Source organism: Helicoverpa zea, chromosome 26 (genome assembly GCF_022581195.2).
Source record: "Helicoverpa zea isolate HzStark_Cry1AcR chromosome 26, ilHelZeax1.1, whole genome shotgun sequence".
NCBI classification, from domain to species: Eukaryota; Metazoa; Arthropoda; class Insecta; order Lepidoptera; family Noctuidae; genus Helicoverpa; species Helicoverpa zea.
The window spans coordinates 4,027,602-4,048,708 of record NC_061477.1 but is presented as its reverse complement, the minus strand read 5'-3'; the positions used below and the strand labels follow the sequence as shown (position 1 = coordinate 4,048,708).

The 21,107-nt window shown below is 34.3% G+C and overlaps 1 protein-coding gene across 1 annotated transcript in view; it reads right to left on the bottom strand.

Moving 5' to 3' along the window:
* LOC124643025 (irregular chiasm C-roughest protein-like) overlaps positions 1-11,650 on the bottom strand; it is a 103,436-nt gene extending 91,786 nt beyond the window's left edge. Inside the window, exon 1 of the mRNA XM_047181861.1 lies at positions 11,582-11,650. The gene's annotated coding sequence lies outside the window, so the exon portion shown is untranslated. The remainder of the gene's footprint in view (positions 1-11,581) is intronic.
* Positions 11,651-21,107: the final 9,457 nt, after the last annotated feature.

Here is a 21,107-nt window from a genome sequence, read left to right as displayed (position 1 = left end):
ATGCTTAGTTCAGTAACTTCATCTTATTAATTTCAGCATCAATTTACAGTAGCGTTTTCATGACATTTTGGAATAGCGAAATTGTTTTAATTTAAACTAGCTCCTGCCGCTGATGTCACCCGCATCCCGAGGTAACTACTTAGCTTAGAAGTGGCCAGTAGCCTTCCTCAATACATAAGTAATACAAGACTGAAAGATTTTTTGATATCGGCCTAGTTATATCATGACTAGACCGTTAAACAAGTGCGAGTCGGACTCGTGCACGAAGGGTTCCGTAAATTACAGTTAAATCAACCTATCTCAAAAACTATATGGATACTTTGATCAAACCAAAAATCGTTGAAAGAGTTAATTAGCATGCATCACCTCTATTTTTTTTAGAATTTTATACCCCGTAGTTATAAAAATAGAGGGGGGGGGGACATACTTTTTACGACTTTGAGAGCTGATATCTCAAAAACCGTTCACTTTAAGAAAAATGTTTTTTAGAAAACTTTATATCATTTTAAAAGACCTTTCCATTGATACCCCACACGGGTATGTACATCGAAAAAAAAAATTTCATCCCTCAGTTACATGTATGGGGGGCCCCACCCCCAATTCTTTTTTTTACTATTTAGTGTCATATTTTTGTAGCGGTTCATACAACACATATTCCCATCAAATTTCATCACTGTAGTACTTATAGTTTTCGAGTAAATCGGCTGTGACAGACGGACAGACGGACAGACGGACAGACGGACATGACGAAACTATAAGGGTTCCGTTTTTGCCATTTTGGCTACGGAACCCTAAAAAAGAACACAAAGAAACTCTTCAGCTTAAAAATATTGACAGCATAGGTTTTTTTTCTGTAATGTAAGACCAAACTAAACCGTTGATTAAATAATAATTACTTCACAGTAGATAATTTATCCAAAAAGTCCTCTTTCGGTCAAGAGGGCCCAAGTAGTGGGTGACCCGGCGCGCAAAAACATGGCGCGCGTCGAACTTAAAAGATTGGTAATTTACGACCGGTTCGCCGGGGCCACGACACACGAAAACTTGCATACGTGCCCCCGGACGATAATAGCCTGAACACTGAACTTTCATGAGTTCCAAGAACTTTGTTTTTGTGGAACTACCCGCGTGTTTATTTGAATTTATGGGTACACAGTCTGTAAGTATCTGCAAAAGTTTGCTTTAATCTTGGTTTACCGCTTTATTGTGAAATATGGGAATTTTTAATATTGAACGGGCATACAAGGATAATAACTATCTTTAACTACAAACTCAATATTAATATTATTTATTACATTTCTTTTGATTATCCTGCTGAACTGTGTCAAAATACAATTAAGGAACTATATCTAAATCCCCTACATAAATATACATAAACACTACATTACCTAAATACTATAAATACAAAACACTATAAACACCGATAGTCCGTTAAAACTCATTAATGATGTCCGATTTTAATTATTCAAGCTCACACAATTACAAACTGTTCATTATTACGCAGGAATTAAATAAATAAAAGGCCCATAAAATCACTATTCAATACATGTCTGTACCAATTTGTATTCAAAACGAACCTTTAAAACGTTTTATAAACAACAAGACACCTTAAATTGAATGAAATTAGAATTAGGAGCTAAGGTATCGAATACTTAATATTAAGGGACCAGTGGGGCCATCTATTTTCGTCCTTTTATTAGGCCGACCTTATAATTGGAAGTTTTCCTCACGTTAGTACATAGCTTACGTAAATAAATTACGAAAAAAAAATTAAATGTAAAACCCCTTCGTAAGTTTTGTAAAACTTTTCCCGTTTTGTAGAGTTTATAGCTTTGTAGAACTTTTTACAAGTAACAAAAATTATTTGCGTAATTTTTAGGAAAGAAAACTTACAAATGTAAAGTCGAGGTTCTGTTACAGCCTTTTTATCGTCCCACTGCTGGGCACAGGCCTCCTATCACACGGAGAAGGATGTGAAGTCGAGGTTACTTGAAGCAAAATAAATAAATAAACTATTTGAAATAATATACCTTGTCTAAACATGTACATTTAGAACTCCCTGTAATTACATGCATGACAAATAAAATTATTCTTATCAATGAAATTGTATATGTATATCGATAACTGGACAGAAAGTTATACCAACAAAATGATATATTTAAATGAATAACCAATTGTTACTTAAACGGAATCAAATTGGGTCACATAAGGGCGTTCATTCTTAATCAATTTTTTATTAGATAATTATTAAAGAAGCTCAAATTAGTTCCAATGTCTATAGGCGTTAATAAGTGTTCGGGTTCAAAAAATATGAAAAAAAAACAAATTCATTTAAAATTCAAAAGTAATAATACCACAAAAAGCATTTAAAATAAGGATGTTTTGTTCTCAAAGGTAATGTTTATAGTGAATCCATGGGTTACTGAGAAATCAGGGCGGCCTTCACTGACAATATAATGACCGCTATCACGGAGGAAGGAAAGAGCGGAGATGTCATAACGCAGGCAGGTCAGGCGCCTTCTTGTAGTTCAAGTAACGTACAGTAGGCGTGATCAAAACTAGATCAGTTTCTAGAACTGAGGAGGCGTTCAGGTTCTTTGTCAAATCAATACCAATCTGTGATATTTTGATCTTGACAGATTGGTGATTTGGTTTAAAAAAAATGGGGTGGTTCCAAAAAAACGCGTATGTGTATTCCAAAGATGAAGCTGGTAACGGTTTTCTGGGGTTTATTATAATGTATGTACTTACTTCCTTAAAAATAAATAAATACAAAAATGTTCCTCGTCCCCCGAATACCCGCATTTTGGCGCGCTACGTTCTTAGGATGCGTTATGACATCTCCGCTAGTTATTTTGTCCTCCATGGTCGCGATATAAAAACAACCGCAGGTAATCATCGCTCGGGTTCGATTCCTGGGTTGGAATATTTTAACTGTCGTTTTTTTTTCTAGTTCCGCTTGATTGAACTACTGGTTTTTGTTTATGGGTTTCGTGTAAAAAAATGGTGCCTATAAAAATATGGTGGCAGGAAATTATAGATTTGGAACTGTATCGAAAAAAGAATAGATTAGCATCATTGATGTACTTTTTGTTCCAGAACTGCAGTGCGTTATAAGATATCATAAGGTATGTATTTAACATACCTAATCCTAAAAGGTATCATTCACAATAATTAAAAGTGATTTTAGACGGATTGCAACAATAATAAAATTTAAAAAAAAATCTATGAAGATGATTTATTATGAAAGGTGCTAACGAGACTATTTGATACCTTTCAATGGACCCTTCCACACAAAGATCGTTTAAGCTGACCCATGTTCTAATTAACAGCCGTAAGTAACGCTACAAAAACTATCTTAACATGACTTCATGTCTACTAAGTCACTGCGAAACATATTTAAATTAATGCTACCAATATAAACTCTTCTAACAAACTAATCGATAATCGAACCAAAATCGACCGACATTCGATTCCAGTTCGAAAGCCCACAAAATTCAGTATTTGGTCCCTACATTTACATACACAGTAACATCACCCTTCCCTGCCCGTTTATTAATAGAGTAGTTATTTTTACTTTACCATGTGTGGACAAATACTGAGAAAGAAGTAACTTCTCCTCCTTGAACAGATCGATCGTTAAAACTATTGATTGACTTGTGTAGTTACAAAGAAATACTGGGAATTTTGGTGTTTAAAGCAAGACTGGATAGGTACTGCACACCTTTTTTTTTTAACGACGTCAAAAATCATCAAATGACCCCTCCCACTGTGGGTTAGCAGCGGTGAAGGAGTGTCCGACTCTTACTGACTAAAAACCGTCGTGTTCCGTCGTAGACCTTTTATGTACCAGCGCCGCGGTAACTCTTTCGAACAATCCCGCAGCCCCGGCAGACCTTGGCCCTACTGGGCCCCGCTGAGGGATACTGCACACCTTGGTAGGGGTTTTTGAATTGTATCAGACCGGGTTTTAGTTTTTTGCCGAATTCAAAAAGGAGGAGGTTTTCAATTCGGATGGGATGTGAATAATATGTCTAGAAGTCGAAAGCGTAATAAACATAGCTACATCCTCTAGATGCATCGATTTAGAAGCACACCTTACAGTTTTTTGTTGCTTTTTAGTGTTTTTAGAAGTCGGTTAATTTTTTTATAAATCAATGATATATTTATGGATTTGTTTCATTGGTTATGAAGCCAAATGAACACGGATCCTATTGAACATGGCTAAACATAACATTGGTATGGTTTGGACAAATAACTTGCCATGAAATCACGGTTGACCTGAGCTAGACAGAATTCTTATTATATCCGTGAACGCTAAATTGCAAACACATTGTATATGCATTATCAGCTAGAAATTATGGTACAGCTGTTCAAAAACATCTGTTCAGAAATAAGCTGATCATAATATACTTATTAATGTCCCACACGTGCGGTTTGACAACGACAGCAACTATCACTTCTTAGTACCTGCAATCACATATGTAAGTAAAGTGCTAATTGCTATAAGCTATCTGTCTGTTATTTTGCGAGTAGAGATTGAAACGCATTATTAAATGGAGCTAATGTACAAAATCTAAAGAGTTCTTTCAGATTCAGTTATTTAAGTCAAAGCCATCCGGATCAATTGATCATAAGGCCAAACAAGCTTATAAAGATCTGTCCGTGGATGGGTGACTATCTTGTCATGATGAGTTCTTCCCTGTATGGACGGCACGTTAAATTGGTGGGTCCCGGCCGACATTTGAACACGTTACTGTTAGCCAGAAAGTCTGACAACCAGTCTTACCAAGGGGTATCGGGTTGCCTGGATAACTAGGTTGAAGAGGTCAGAGATAGTCAGTCGCTCCTTGTAAAACACTAGTACTCAGCTGCATCCAGTTACAACATGGTTGGGAAAAGGCTAGGCAGATGATGATAATGTCAAAATTCAATATCATAAACGAACAAATAGATGGGTTATACAAATCCACCATTTAATATAATGACGTTGTAGGGTTTGACTTGTGTGGTCCGAAGTTTACGAATAAGTCATCATATTTCATTGCGACAGTGATATAGGGAGACAACAGTTAATCGATAGCGTATGTATCGGAACGGATGCTTTTACAAATGTATGATCTGGTCCTTTGGTACGAAAAAGACGTTTTTATTTGAGGTGTACATTAAAGTACCTTTTTATTTACTTACAATTTTTTAAGGGTTTTTAAGTAAGGTTGTTTTTTATTAAATTGTGGTAAGATCTAGTAGCAACGGAAATGGTAAAACCGATGTTTAACCATTTCCGATCACAGGATATTGAGAAAAAAATATTGAATCAAATTAATTTTATTAGCCTTTTAAGGTACGCTTTTCGACTATGAATATTAATACCGTAATTTCTAGCCGACTTTTTTTAAATATTCGTACACAAAACAGTTTTTTTATGCACCACTCGAACCCACCCAAGTTGTCATCAACTCTTCCTCGACAAAAAAAACGCATAACGGTTTCTTCCTATAAAAGAAATAAACAATCCTTTATGAACTATAAAGCGAGCTTAACAAGTAATTTTATCCCTAAAGGACCAGAATAAGAAACTACTGGTTATCTCACATTTACTGCTATTTTCAACGACTTAATAATACTTTACCTACTTGCAAGTCTATTGTACATCTTGTAATCTTTAGATCGCCGACGAAGAACAATTAAATAAATTACGATGGATTTGCATTCCTTGACCAATAATATGCGGTTCAACAGTTAAAGGACTCTTTTGTTTTTAATAAAAGTGTTTCTTGTAGTGTCTAGTCGTTTATTATGTCTGTAATACGATGTCTCTTTTGAGAAAACGTTGTTACAAAATTCTTGATTGGTGGCTGGGTTGTACCTATATACGATACTAAGGTCTAGAAATAATTTTACGAATATCTTCGTTTTTATATAACCGTCTAATTCTCCGTTTGGAGCATGGGTCCAGGATCTCTAGGTTCTCTCAGGATACGAGTGAAACCGCGGTGAACCAGTAGTACAAATTAAAAGATTGTTTGTTACCGATAATAATGAGTATTGAGTCCTCACATTTTAGATTTAAGTGGCGCCAAAATAGACGTACAAAGGTAAGTAGTTGCGGAAACAATTACCAGACCATTGGTCTTATAGAGGTACAATCTTGTTCTATTTATAGTGGGCCCGCGATACAGGATGCTCCAAATTGGGATCCCCTATTTGATTTTACTTTATTGATATCTTCTCAGATGTTATGACTTCCTGTTACCTTTTTAATAATATACGATCGAACGATTCATATAGTTTGGTAGTTTATTGGATTTATTTGGTCCAGTAGTGTCTTCATAGTTTTTATATTGATAACTAGATTTAATAAAGCGTATTTCATTTTATAAGCTGTGCTTTAAAATCGTCTACTTATATTTTGCTGTGCCATCGTAAACAAAAAGTTTTTTCACACATAAAAAATGAAAAACATTTAAATGTGTGTTTATTCAACATTTTCATAAACAGCGTGAAACATAAAAAAAATCTTTCCAACTTAAACCTTCATTAAAAATGTTTCTTATTTTACTTAAATAAACATCTAAATGGCAAAACATAAAGCTCCTTTCACGCATTCATTCTCTTTACGACCTTGGGATTATAAGAAAAAAAAAACGTAACCGAAGACCACACGGAATGTATTAATTACATTCAAGTTTATTTTTAAATCTATAACATTAATCCACCACCCAATATGGAAGCTTATAACTAGAATTACAAGGGCTCTCAATAACAAGAACTTGCCCCATTCTTTTACCATAAAAATCGCCATGACACTCGAAAAACTATCAAGCACCTGCATTCAATAAAATAAGAAACAAAATAATCATTCTTTGAATCCATGGAGAATAAAATGACTAGCGGAGGTGCCATAACGGAAAATCTCCTAAGAAAGTAGCGCGCCAAAATGCAAGTGAGCGGGGGACGAGGAATTTGGAGCCGAACAATTTTTTTAAAACCAAAAATCGTTTAAAAATGTCTCAAAGAACCAGAACTTTTAGTTAATTTACTAGTAACTGATAGTTTCGGTCATAGCCACCGATCGAATTTGACCCAGAAGAAGGCGCCTGACCTACCTGCATTATGGCTTTCCTTACTCCATGGTTGAATCTCTTAAGACGCCGCCATGTTTTTTTCGTGTATATTTTTTATCTGTGGAACAGGTTTCGTCTGGGAACGAAGCACAGACAACAGGTGTTACGCTACTGAACGATTTGATTCTTTTTTCGAATTTATTTGTTGAAGAAAAGTTGATTTAAGGCATCGTGTGACGAAATGTGGCCGTGTGTGACAAATTCTGTATATTTGGGCTTTTAAAGAGGTTTTTATGCGGAGGGATTGATGACGATGCAATTTTGTTCTTTGATAAGTGTCAGTTCATGTTTATGCTGTGAAATTGAGATTTTAACTAGCTTTGTATGGTTGAGTTGTGTGGAATTAAGGTTTATTGATGTTGACCTCTTTTTTTTTAAGTAGGTAGCTATAGAAAATACATTTTTAAGAACTTTACAAAAGGAACGAATTTTAGTAAATTACCCTATCTAACAACTACACCTTTGAAATACTTTAAAGTTTAAAAATTTTGCTTTTTTAACATGCTGTTTTCCGTGGTTTCTTTTACCTCCCGAGAGAACTACTTTTGCAAACCTGGACAAGAAGTAGCCTATAGCTTTTTTATTTCAAATAGGTCCAGTAGTTTCTAAGATCAGCTAAACAAACCAAATTTTAACTTTTGAAATCATCACTATCCCTGTTATAATTTTTGTTCATATTCGGCCCAGCCCGTCTTCTTCCATACCACATAGTATAGATATATCGTCTTTTACACAACCCATCAATATCCACTAATAATTCAGCTTATAATTACACGTTACTATAGATTAAAATCAGCCATATGTCAAACCTTACAATACACCTAACAATACATTGATATCTATACCAGTTTAAATATTAACGATTATTCAAAAGCCTTGAAATCTAACAATAGGTCTGAAAGTCCAGTTGAATAATCGAAGTGGCAGCAGCCTGATGTAAAATATTAATATCCACCGTTTCTATTTAAGCTGAAAACCCGACCACAAACTAGTGACCAAAAGGCTTCAAAATGGAAATAGATATTTGATAGAATTGATAGACAATTTTTAGGTCTTTCGTTAATAAATAATGAATGTAACATAGGCATTAGTACCTATGTATCCTACTAATATTATAAACGCGAAAGTTTGTATGTATGGATGTATGGATGTTTGTTACTCTTTCACGCAAAAACTACTGAATGGATTTTAATGAAACTTTACAATAATATAGCTTATACATCAGAATAACACATAGGCTACAATTTGTAAACATATTGTTCGAAATACTAAACCTGCGCAGACGAAGTCGCGGGCACCAGCTAGTAATTAATAATTGTCGGTACGTATTACGTTACATTGACAGTTGCTATAAGTATAATCTCTTGGAAGCAAAGTTGTTTATGCGTTCGTTTGTAATTAATAAAAAGTGCATATGGGCTTGAAAAACTATCTTAAAAACGCACTAACTCCACCTTACCTTCTAATTAGGTGCTTTCAGATGTTCAAAATACATATAAAATTGGTTTAAAATATTGATTTTATTCGAACTTTACTAATTGTGGGTTCTCAATAGGTAATTGGTACAAGTCAGATTGACTGATATTATATAGGGGTTTCAATAGTACGTAACTATTGGAAAGCTTTGTTTTTAAAATACTGAGAAATCCGTGTGATCATTGCCAAACATTCATTGTAACTCTTTTGATGAATAAATAATTTTAAAATTTTGAAATTACGTCGTCTAAACTATTTTAAACGAAGAAAACTCTTGAGAGGTTGACTTTTTACAGGTTTGTAATATATTGCGAATGTAGCCATTTTAGCTTTATTTGCTTAAACGAAAGGGATGGTGATATCGTGATTGGTAATATGTCTCGCCTACCTTTTTTAGAGATATGTTCAGGGACAAGTTTCTTCGGGATTCGTCTGGCACCACAAACCTAGTATATATACTTCCCCTGCCGATTTCGGCTATGGTGACTGCTTTCAGTTATCATTGAGAGAAGAGCTAGGATGATCAGCTCTTCTATGCGCCCTTTGATGGCTGCAGTACCCTATTTTATGTGTAAACGTGCGCGAGCATTGGCTGCACGTTAGGATACCGTCCACGTAGTTATAATGATTGGCTACTGGTGTTTTAGCCTTAAGAGCATCACGCTTCGCATCCAGTGCGGATTTCCTTTGCTCTTCGAAATCTTTGATCGCATTTTTTAGTAGGCCTCTCCATTTAGGGCGGCAAATGGCTTTTGTCTCCCAGTTTTGAGGATCAATGTTGCACCTTTTCATGTGTCTTTTCTGAACATCCTTGAAGCGTAAGAACTGGCCACCTTGTTTCCGTCTGCCGTTCTGGAGTTCAGAAAAGAAGATGCAAACCTAGTACATAAATGTCGTACCAACTTTTCAGTGTATATAATTGTTCCTTCATAAAATAGAATCACCGACATAATTCCATATATACATAATACCTATGTATGTGTATATATGACCTCCAAACAGTTCGTCGAGGTATCACTGACCTACGATGACGTCACTAAGTGCTTGACCAATTAAGCTACAATATTGGGGAAAGTCAAGTATTGTAACTAGGCTCTTTGATATAACTTTTTTGTTCGAATGTTGGTTAATAATGACGTTATTAGTATGTTGTACTTGTAATGGCTTTTACATTAGTTTGACCTATGAATATTAGTTGAACTTATGTGTACTAAGTTTCGGAAATAATACCTATGCCCTAAATTATAATACTCGTAATAATGACCCGCAGCTTGACAACACGGGTCACTTATTAATCTGTCTATAACTAAAAATTGTGTGGCAATGAGTTCAGTGGTTTTTGAGTTCATCCCAAACAGATAGACACATTAATAGGCACAATTTTTCTGGTGAAGTAATTCCTTCAGCACGCGGGTGAAATCGTAGGCAACAGTCAGTTTATTTTGTCAAATAAAGTGTTATTCTATTCTAAATTGGATTGTAACTAGATTTTCAGCATATTTAATTACGAAAATTGCTCTTAACTAGGCTTTTGAGTGACGCTAAACGAAGAACTTTTCTTTCTGTAACATAAATCTAGACTATCTACGATTATTATCTGTATCCATACCGTGGCTTCTCCCAGTAATTGATAAAAATCATTCCATGACTTTATCTCTTTACTTATTAAAAACCGAATAGTTCAGCCAATTTTCCTAGAATGCATATTACAAATGCTTTTTTAATGATTTGTTAAGATGCGATTCTAATGCCATAGTTGAGTTTGTGAAATGCAACTTGCAGCGCCATCTTTTATGTTGTTTACGAACTATGTGCGTTCTAGAAGACATAATATTGAAGAGATATTATTATATAGGATGGATCTAAGATAAATCTTCTAATAGTTATCTATCAGATTATTGATGCAGAGTACATGAGTTAATAAGAAATGTTATGTATAATGTATGTTTTATTCTTACACCTCTCTTAAGCTGCTCTGAATCTTTAAATCTCAGTCTTAAGCTTTAAAAACTTTGGAATTTTGTACCTAAAATTGACTCTAGGGCTGTAGTATAATTTCATACTATAAAGGTTTTTTTTTTCGCGGCAACGCTCGTTTCGTCTAAAAACAATTGAAAACTATCGATACAAACGATGACTACTGAAACCGCGTCTTACTTTCTTTACAGCTAAAAATGTGTCACGTTTAGAAAAACCAACGGCATTGGCTAGTGTGAAAACGCTTCAATCAAAGCTTATGTAAAGAACCTTAATTGTCAGATATAAGATGATTATGAGCTTTGTGAAAGGCTAAGGTTTATCATAATACGTACCGAAGTGCACATAGAAAAGTCTACAAAAATGAAAAATACATACTGAGATAGAGAACCTTTTTTTTGACCCCATGACCTTTTGTCTTTAAATATTAAATACATGGTTGTTTAATATTATAAATATGTAGGTAGGTGGTAATGTTACACTAAAATTGTAAAATCGCGGAATAGTAAAATACCTTAATTGCTTACAGCTCAATGCTACCGCTAGTTACGGTTCGTAAAGTTGTAATTAGAATGCTTTGTTTGGTAATTAAAGCTTCATGCAGGATTATCGGTTTAATTATTACTCAAACGTGGAAATTACACTATTTCGATATTTCTAGGAAAATTTGAAATACACATAGGGCTAAGCAGACTTCTGTATTTTCTGGTTCATACATTAGTATGTAGGTACTATATTTTTATCTTAGCAAACCGGATAAACATGATTTATTTCAGAAATAAAGATTTGGTGTTATGGTAAATACATCCACTTTTTCATTTAATACCTAACATATTCAAAATTAACTTTCCACCCGCAAAAAGATGAATAATTATGACAATTTAAGGCGAACTAAGGTAATAAAAATTTAGTTTGTCTGATACCAATCACGCGCCCAAAACATTACTCCTTGTTTGCGCAATATATTATTGTACTATTACTATAATAAAACACGCACTTACCATTTATATAGTATCATAAAATCCAATTTCACTAATGTCCACACATATTTAATATGAACACAAATACAACAGAAAAATATTATCCAAAACTCATTCACTAATTGTTTCAACAAACCAAACCAAAATGGCAGCCGTATTCTTTTTTCGAAAAAAGAATCTTTTATGTATTAAATCACGAAATGTCAAACGCGGCGTTCGATTTTCGAAAGATTGAGAACGCGGTCCGACGTCCGCGAGGCATGAAGCCTGGCAGGGCACTGGCTGGAAACGTTTTCCCGCCCTAAGACCACAGAGTATACAACAGATGTGACAATTTTTCAGGGTTTTTTTTTTCAAATCGCTTAATGGCGCGTCGTAATTAAATGTTTTGGAAGAAGCTATGGCGGCTAATGATGCTTTAAGGTGGCATTAATTTGGTGTTTAGAGTCAGAAAGTAATGACGGGTATAATGCAGAGTTATGATGTTATAAGAATATTAATATGTAGCGTATTTATTCTGGTTTAAGACTACTAAGTTCACGAAACAATATTAGAGAATTACATTGTATTAAAGAGTAATACATATTGCTTTAAAGAATGTAAAATTCGTATATTATGAGCTTTGTCTGAAAAAACCAATTTTATTTAATTTATGCAATATTGTTAATTTGATACATCTGTGTACACCTATATACAGTTGACTATTGTGTAACTATAAAATAAATTCGGAAAAAACACGTGTAAAAGCAATTTAAAAAATAACTTTGCATTATATTTCTTATTCATTATAACAAACAAATCGCTACTACCATACAAACAATCACAATTAAAATGTTTGCCTACTACAAATAAGATTACTCTATGACATGTGCATACACGCTTTCTCCTTTACTCTTACTAAAAACATATGATTCTGTCCCTTTCACTCTCCTCTGCAGGACTCTATTTATATTAGGTAGCGTTGGTAAACACAGTAAATTAAAATTATACCGGTTTATGGAGTGGCGTGTCTGCAACTATTTAGCCATGATTGTGATTATTTTAAATGCCGAACTCCTTGGCTAATGAGCTTAGGCGAAAATAGTTTTTATATAGAATGAAATTATTATGTGGAAAGTAAGTTTTGAGAAATAAGTTGTAAGTTTTGTTATGAATTCTAGGATTTATAAGTCGTTGGGTATTTTCTTGGCAGTATTTTTTATGGTTTTTAATTTGAACTAAAAAAACCCCATGTGTTATTATAATATTTGTTGTTTTTTTATTGTTAAAATATATATTTTTTTGTTAAATTAAATGTTAAAATATAATTGTAAACCAATATTTTATAAGTGCAATATTATTTCTTTCGTAGTATTATGCAGGCAGTACAATAATAATTGCGTCACAGCTGGCTAATTAAAAAAAAAATAACTACAATGGCTCCAAAAATACTTTTTAAAAATAAAATGTCAACATCTAAACAATATTTTCACTTCCTTAATTTTGTCAAAAACTGAAGGAAATTATACTTTTGAATTTCATTACGACGTAATTAATTAACCTTCTTTGAAAAAAGGGGAAAACGAGTTCCTTTCCTGGAATCCTTGGGGTTTATTTTTTTCGGGAAAATATTTCATACGTTCGTGATAAAGTAAGTGGGCTAATGAATTCCTAGGATTTAATTAACATATTTGAAATCACGGTTTACTGGAAGAATAATATACCTTGCTTATAACAATAATAAGCGTTGTAGGACTTTTAGGGTCCTATATAATTGTTACATAGTCCTTCTAGACTACGAGTCTAAGTAACTACAGCTGTACAAAACCGAATGTCGGCATGTGTGGTGCATTTGTTTCATGATTGTTAAATTTTGAATGTACCTCATAATAATGTAAGTATTACTAATACTAGACATCGCGAGAAAGAAGCTCGTAGCTAAGTCAAAACCGCGCGGGTCGATCGATCTTAAGGTAAAGCAACGCTTGGTGCGGTCGGTCCGTGGATGGGTAACCATCTTGTTTTGCCAAGTTCTTCCGTGTTTCGGAAAGCCAGATATCATTTGAAGATATTTGGCAATCGTTACGGGTAACCAGTCTTGCCAAAGGGGAGGTATTGGATTGCCCGGGTAACTGGGCTGAGAAAGTCAGATAGTCGCTCCATAAAAATCACTGGTTCTCATTCGATTAGACATTTAATAAAGCCGACCAAAAAATTTGGGAATATTCTAGGTAGATGTTTCTTCCCAATACTAGAAATCGGTTAGCACACTAATCGCAACCAAGCATCAAAATAAAACCTCTTTACAAAATCTCTTAAAGAAAAAAAACGCAAAAGCAACACACCAAGAAGTATTTTCATAAAACAAAAGATTTACAACATTCAAATTGTTGAAAACAATAATAAACATTGTTATTTCCTTTTCTGATTAAAATCTAACTTTTTACTTCTTTGCGAAAGTTCTGACTTGCTTACGACTGCTAGGTTCTGACCTATATCTGTCGAGAACCATTCTAAATATTATAATTTGATGTTCGAAAGTTAATACAAACTTTTGAAAGCAAATATGAATTTTGTTTGTTAATATTTGTGGCCCGAATTGGAAATAATAAAATGTTAATTTTGTTTTTGAAAAGTGTCGGTTTGATTATGTTTATTATACGGAAATAATCTGAAGTTTTAATAATTTGAGATTTCATCTATTCATACTTACCTATACCTCTATTATAAAGTTGAAGAATTTGTTTGCTTTGTTTTAAGGACCTACTCAGGAACTAGACAGAGAATTCTTCCAGTGTAAAATAACCAATTTATCGAGGAAGGCTACATTTTATCTAGGAGCGTGGATATATTCCCACGTGACGCGAGTAAAACTGCTGGCTTAAAATAGACTATAAAAAACTGAAATATTCTTTCAGTACACTGATACAATCAATCAGTATACCCAAACCATACTACTTTAATTAGAACTGTGTAGGTATATCGTAGGCATTTACAATTTTGAACTTACGCCTCTCTATTAGTGTAGTTCCAAACAAAACACGATTGTACTAAGAGTTAAAAAAAAAAACAATACAGAAGCCTCATTGCTTTCTCCAAACCACTACACGATATTACTGGCAATTTATCAGCACACATATTGCGAACAAATGAAAAACTTTTGCTTCCTACTGCAAATAAGGTTTACACTAAAAAAGCTATTGATACCTACCGATCTTATACGATAAGATACCTTGTTATACAGTCATGATAAATCATAATAAATCAGAGGTTATGTTATTGTAATATTGTAGAGCACAGGCCTCTTCTCACTCAAAGAAGGTATGAGCATTAATCACCATGCTTGTAAAATAGCTATTGATGATTTTGGACTTTTGCAGTTCAGGTTTAATTTGGTATTTTTTTATGTTTGGTATCTTAAACAATAGTATTCGAGCATACATAAAGCTTTTTCATAAAGGTAATTGCCTGAATTAGAATTTGAACATTCGTATTTAAGAAACAGATGCTCCACTAGACTCCCACGTTAAACAGGCCTGTGTTTGCGACACCCATTGTTGCACGCTCTCCTCAAAATAATCAGCTCAAAAACCCCAGTGAAAAGTCCAGAAAAAACATGGTGGGTTTTACGAAGTTAATTGCTGAAATATTACGACCTCGATGGCGCAAAGGTCATCATGCCGGACCGCCGAACCTGAGGTCCCGGGTTCGATTCCCGGTTCGGTCGACATTTGTGTGATGAGCATGCTTGTTGGCCGTGGTCTGGGTGTTACAATATGTATTTATAAATATGTATATATGTAGCTATATGTAGTTTATCAGTTGTGTTAGCACCCATAACACAAGTTAATTAATAACTTACCATGGGGCTAACCGACCGTGTGTGAAAAAGGTGTCCCGACATTATTTATTTATTAATGATTTCACTGAATGTACCCAAAATATGTTCGTTTGTCTTTTATACTTTTCCTACTACGTGTTTTATGTGTTTTTGATTTTATGATTTATAAATTAGGTATTTGAATGTCAAACTTTTTTGTTGTATCTAGTTATCATTAAGTAAATGCTATGGTTTCCTGTAATTGGGGGAAGACAGCAATTCAGTTCCTATGTATTTGTGTTGATCTGTGTATCCTCTGTTGGAAATCCAACTAAATAATAAATTAATAAACATAGCCTATAATTTTCCAAAGGTACCAGTTATTAGCGATCTGCGAAAACTCCGTAAAACATGGTACAAATAAAATGCAGTCCTAATCTGTCAGCCACATAAAACTGTCTCCCACTATAGTAATAGGAATGAAGCTAGTACTGTAGACTGCACATCAGTGGTAACTGTCATGCACCTGAACACAATAGTAACAAGTACGATTTTCCTATAAAACTGTTACCACTGACCTGCAGTCGACTGTACCTGCTAGATGTCCTAACAAATAAAGGATACGGAACTCGTCGGCTGTGACGAAGGAATATCGCTGGCGTGCACTGGTGGGTGATAAAAACTTGATCCTTCACAGTTACGCAAGGTCAACCGCAGGGCGCAGTATGAGGGAAATATGAAGACAAAATAGTAGTAAAAAATATTGGTAGGTACTTGTAACTCACATTTTTTACTACGTAGAAAACTCAATTTAACAATAAGTATTTAACAATTTAACGCAATTTTCTATTAGATATGTAAAAGATGCAAACGAATGTATTTATTAAAATATGACTTTGGAAAGTATTTATGACCCCATAAATACTTTACGAATTTTCAAACCATAATGTAATACAGAAAGTCATATGTCAAATCATGTCAAATCCTATGCTCATAAAACATCAATCAATTTGTCAAGTGTTATGTTCATATTAAAATTAAATATCATATTATTTTTATAATATTATAAATGTATAAAATCGAACTGTATGGTTGGTTTCTTACTTAAATAGGATAATGTCTTTTTTCGCATCTAAAATCTTTACCTATACTACAAACACACCTGTATCGAATCTAGAAAAGCTTGATCAGCCTCGGGTGAGGGAACGAGATAGCCCCATAAAAACAGTACGTTTGAAAGAGACAACCATAGATACATTGTTGCTGCCTAGATATATGAGCTTTTATTAGACAAGTTCGCAAATTATTAATGATTTGCAGTATGCAAGTTGCAGTTTGAACGAGATGTTATTTTCACAGATATTTATAACCTAGCAACCGTTTTCTCTGCGGGTTTGCCTGCGTTCTGAGGGCAAATACTTCAACCTTAATATAATAATCCTGTATATAATAACTAACTGTATTTTCCACGAAATACAGCAGTCGGTTTATGCGTATTTAATTGTTACTAGCAATTATGACACAACTAGCCTCAGAATCAAAGTAACTTTATTGTAGGCATTTGTAAGTTACTCTTGGTGTATTCTCATATTTTATTCTGGTCTATAAGTTAAATTACGACCAAATCATCAAAATACATCCAGCCGTTTGCGCGTGAAGATGTAACAAACACACACACTTACATACAAACTTTCGCCTTTTTCATATTAATGTGACAAAAACACCAGAACCGAAAACCTATTAAAATCATCCTACACTTTAACACACATCATCATCAGCCTATCGCAGTCCACTGCTGGACATAGGCCTCTCCAAGTGCACGCCACTGAGATCGATTTTCGGCTTCTCGCATCCAGCTCCTGCCAGCCGTCTTGCGCAAGTCATCACTCCACCGTGCCTTTAACACACAGGATACAATATTATTAGAAAACGCTACAACATATTATACCCTCCCTTTAAAGACAGGCTAAATATAGATTCACCCCCGCATTGTAGGAAAGCCGCTATGAATTAAAAAGGGGCTGCTAAGCGTAGGTTGCTGTCAGACTTTAAACCTAGCCTTTTGCGGCCGTTCCCAATACTTTATCTATCTCCCGTTTTGCTTATTAGAGATAGGAATTTGACTTTTTAACTGAATAAATCATTTATTACCTCATTTGAACATAATATAACAGTATTGTGAGTAATTCGAAATAAGTGCCTGAACTAGGAAATAACTACTATTTTAGCAAATTAACAATTAATTATTACAAAAATTAAAAAACTAAAAACTAGGTCACATAGTGTTATCATAATGATTAGGTACAATTTTTCGATATCTCTAGTTATTTTTTTTAATGAGGTTAATGTCAAAATTATATCTCTAGTAACTAAAACAAAAGATAGATAGACTATTGGGAACGGCGTTAGAGAAATGTCTGAAACTTGCCCGATAAGGTCACTGATTGAGTTTTGATAAAACCGCCCACTGATTTTACCGTTGGTTTTAGGTTAAATGCTAAGCTATAGTGAGTAACACGTTAAAGGGAAATCTAACGAATATTCATTCCAACCAATATTTTTATACAAGTTTTTGTGTTATATACGATTATTTTTATGAATCACTTTTCTTACGTTTTTGACTGTTTTTCTAATATTGCAATTCGTTTTTTATTTTTTACTCTTAAACTCATCCAGATTGGCACTGTTATAAATTAAATCTTTACAATTAATTTTTATTGTTAACCTATCTGAAAGTTTAGACCGCATCAAAAGACCAGTAAGTTTTGAGTATGTTTTTTTAATTCTCTCAAAAACTATTCGGCACATCGGCATCCTTTATTAATGTGATTGGCCTGCAGTCGTTCTTCGTAAATAAAAATAAAATCTAAAGACATTGTTATACAAAGTAATTAATTTTCTAGAGATTCTGCTTTCTGGATATTTCCCTTATTCTCTTTAACCCTCTACTGCCTGTAACATGCAGGAATGCGTCACCCCACTGAAATGTCACTTGACACCAGACAGTCGACCTTTACATAGCGTTCACTTAGTGCAAGTCTGGCTAACCCTACGGCTGCAACTTTAACATTTTTGCTAACGGGTTAAACTTGCTAAGCCTAAGAGTGCAAACTTTTAGTCGGCCGATAGTTTGTTTGGGCTCATAAATCAGTATGAAGCTGCGTTCAAACCAAACTGACCGAATGTCAGCGTCTATGCATATTACGCATAACATATCGTCGGTTAGATGTGAACGAATAAGTGAATATGTATGTAAATACAATAAACTGTGTAACGTTCGCTCACGTTCGGCGGCTGACAGTCAGTTTTGTTTGAACACAGCCTTATGATGTTAACCGGTATCAGACCGACTGAAAACTTTAATTAGAATCAAGATGTTCTTAATAGAAAAATTTTCGATCATCAGGACAACTGTCGGCCGACTGTTGAGTCGGCAGTGTGTGGATACTCTAACTCTTTGGCTGCAATTTTAACATTTCTGCTAACGGGTTAAACTTGCTAAGTCTAAGTGATAAAGAGAAGGTCATTTATAACGTAGTTAGCTGACGTGTGTTAGAAGTTTTAATTCGGTTCTACAAAAGAATAATGTAATATTGATTGTACCAACTATATATAAAATAATATTCTAAAAGCAATCAAGGTGAACCCTTTTATTAATATCATTATATAATGACTAAACTACTGAACCGATTGAGATGATATTTAGCATGGATACAAAAACGGGGTCCTTTTTATCCAGGCGTGTTACGTAAATCCCAGACTTAGAAGTCTCAGGTGTAGTCTTATATCATCTGCCTAGCCTTTTCCCAACTATGTATATTGGGATAGGCTTCCATTCTAACCGAATGCAGCTAAGTATCAGTGTTTGATATGGAGCAACTGCCTACCTGACCTCCTCAACCAGATTACCTAGGCAATACTTCTACATAAGACTGGTCCTCAGTTTTTCTGACTTCAGAAACAAACATGGCAGAAGTCAACTCGTAACCAGTTCTTACGTATTTGCTTACTAACCCCTACATGAACTGTAAAATTTTCCATACCGATCTTAATTCCCCATACACATTAAAAGCCCTCATGACTCATTGAATGGTGGAACAAAAATACCACCTAACTCGATTCCAACAGCTAAAACTTCCCTTGAAGTCTAAATGGAAATTTCCACTAAACTTTGCCACTTTGAACTTTAAAAACTTGGAAAACCTTTACATACTCCTACGTACATGCATATTGATTGCAGTATTACGTGCAAAAAGTGAATTAATATTACTCCATGTTAGGTTTTGACCTATATAGTAATATCGTTTATTTGTTTTCACTCATCAGCGTGAAAGCCGCGCGGATCAATCGGTCATAAGGTTAAGCAACTCTTGATTAGGTTCGTCGGTGGATGGGTAACCATCTTGTCATGACGAGTTCCTCCGTATTTGAGAATTCAAGGAAAACTGGTATGCCCCGACTGTCATTTGAACCTCTTTGGCAATCGTTACGAGTAGTCAAAAGTTGGCCTGGCAACCAGTCTTACCTAGGTGTATTGGGTTGCCCGGGTAGCTGGGTTGTGTAGATCAGATAGGCAATCACTATACGTATGTGGCACATTGGTACCCAGCTGCATTCGGTCAGACTGGAAACCAACCCCAACATAATTGCGAAAATACAGATATAGACTACTTTATCTAGGTGCAGGAAGTAGTTCCCGCTGTAATATTAATGTCAATGTTATGTATATTCATACACAAACTTTACAACATTTGATTTACTACATATTTATCTTGTTTTTAATAACATTCACATAATATAGCTGTTATGTGTATTAATGTTACAATATTAATGTGAATGTAATTAAAAAATTAAATAAATTGTAAATCAACTATTATATAAAAGAAAAAAAAAAAAATCTACAAACGTAAACAAAATACGTTTGTAGACTGAAAATAATTAAACATAATACTTGTACCATTTGTTATGAGATAAACGCTCTGTTATGTATCCCAAAGATTATTATTGAAAACGATATTCACAAAACAATGAATTTAATTGCAACTATTCTCAAAACAAAACAATAGCGTATTTAAAATGACATCGGATTGCATTGGAAATTATTTTGGGAACTAACTTTTCTAACCGCAGAAACTAGTGTTACCAATATTAAGGTACGATTTGGTATCAAGCTGGCAAATGCACGTGCCGCAGTATTGGTTTGTATAACTTCTTTAATTTAAGAGTTTATATATTGTCGGTGCAGCTCCTTCTACGGCTATCAAATGCCAATTCCTTAACTTCATTATACGTCACAACTTTCATCTTCTCTTTTATTTGCTTGATATAGCTATGGTTTGTATGTGTTTACACGACAACGTTTTGAACGAAGCGGCGTTAGCACGTGCAATCGCTCTCAGATATCGACCGATTTCACGCAGTCGCTGCAAGTGCGGTCGGCAGTTAGCTTCGAAAACATACCTTTAGAAATATATCAAAACAAAATTGAAATACAAGAGGTTATAATAAACAAATAATTGTTACAAATGGAACGAATTAAATTTACAGTAACATCTGTTAGTTTGGTAAAAGTTTTTTGGGACCACAGGGTTATTTTAACCCAATTATGAAATGTTTCGGTTTAGTTTGGTCGCCCGTAATTTTGGTTTGTACAGTGATAATATTTTAGGCCTCATTTTAGTGTGTAAAAGGAAAATTACTGGCGTTCAATTAAACTAAAATACATTTTGTTGTCAACTATTGTACATG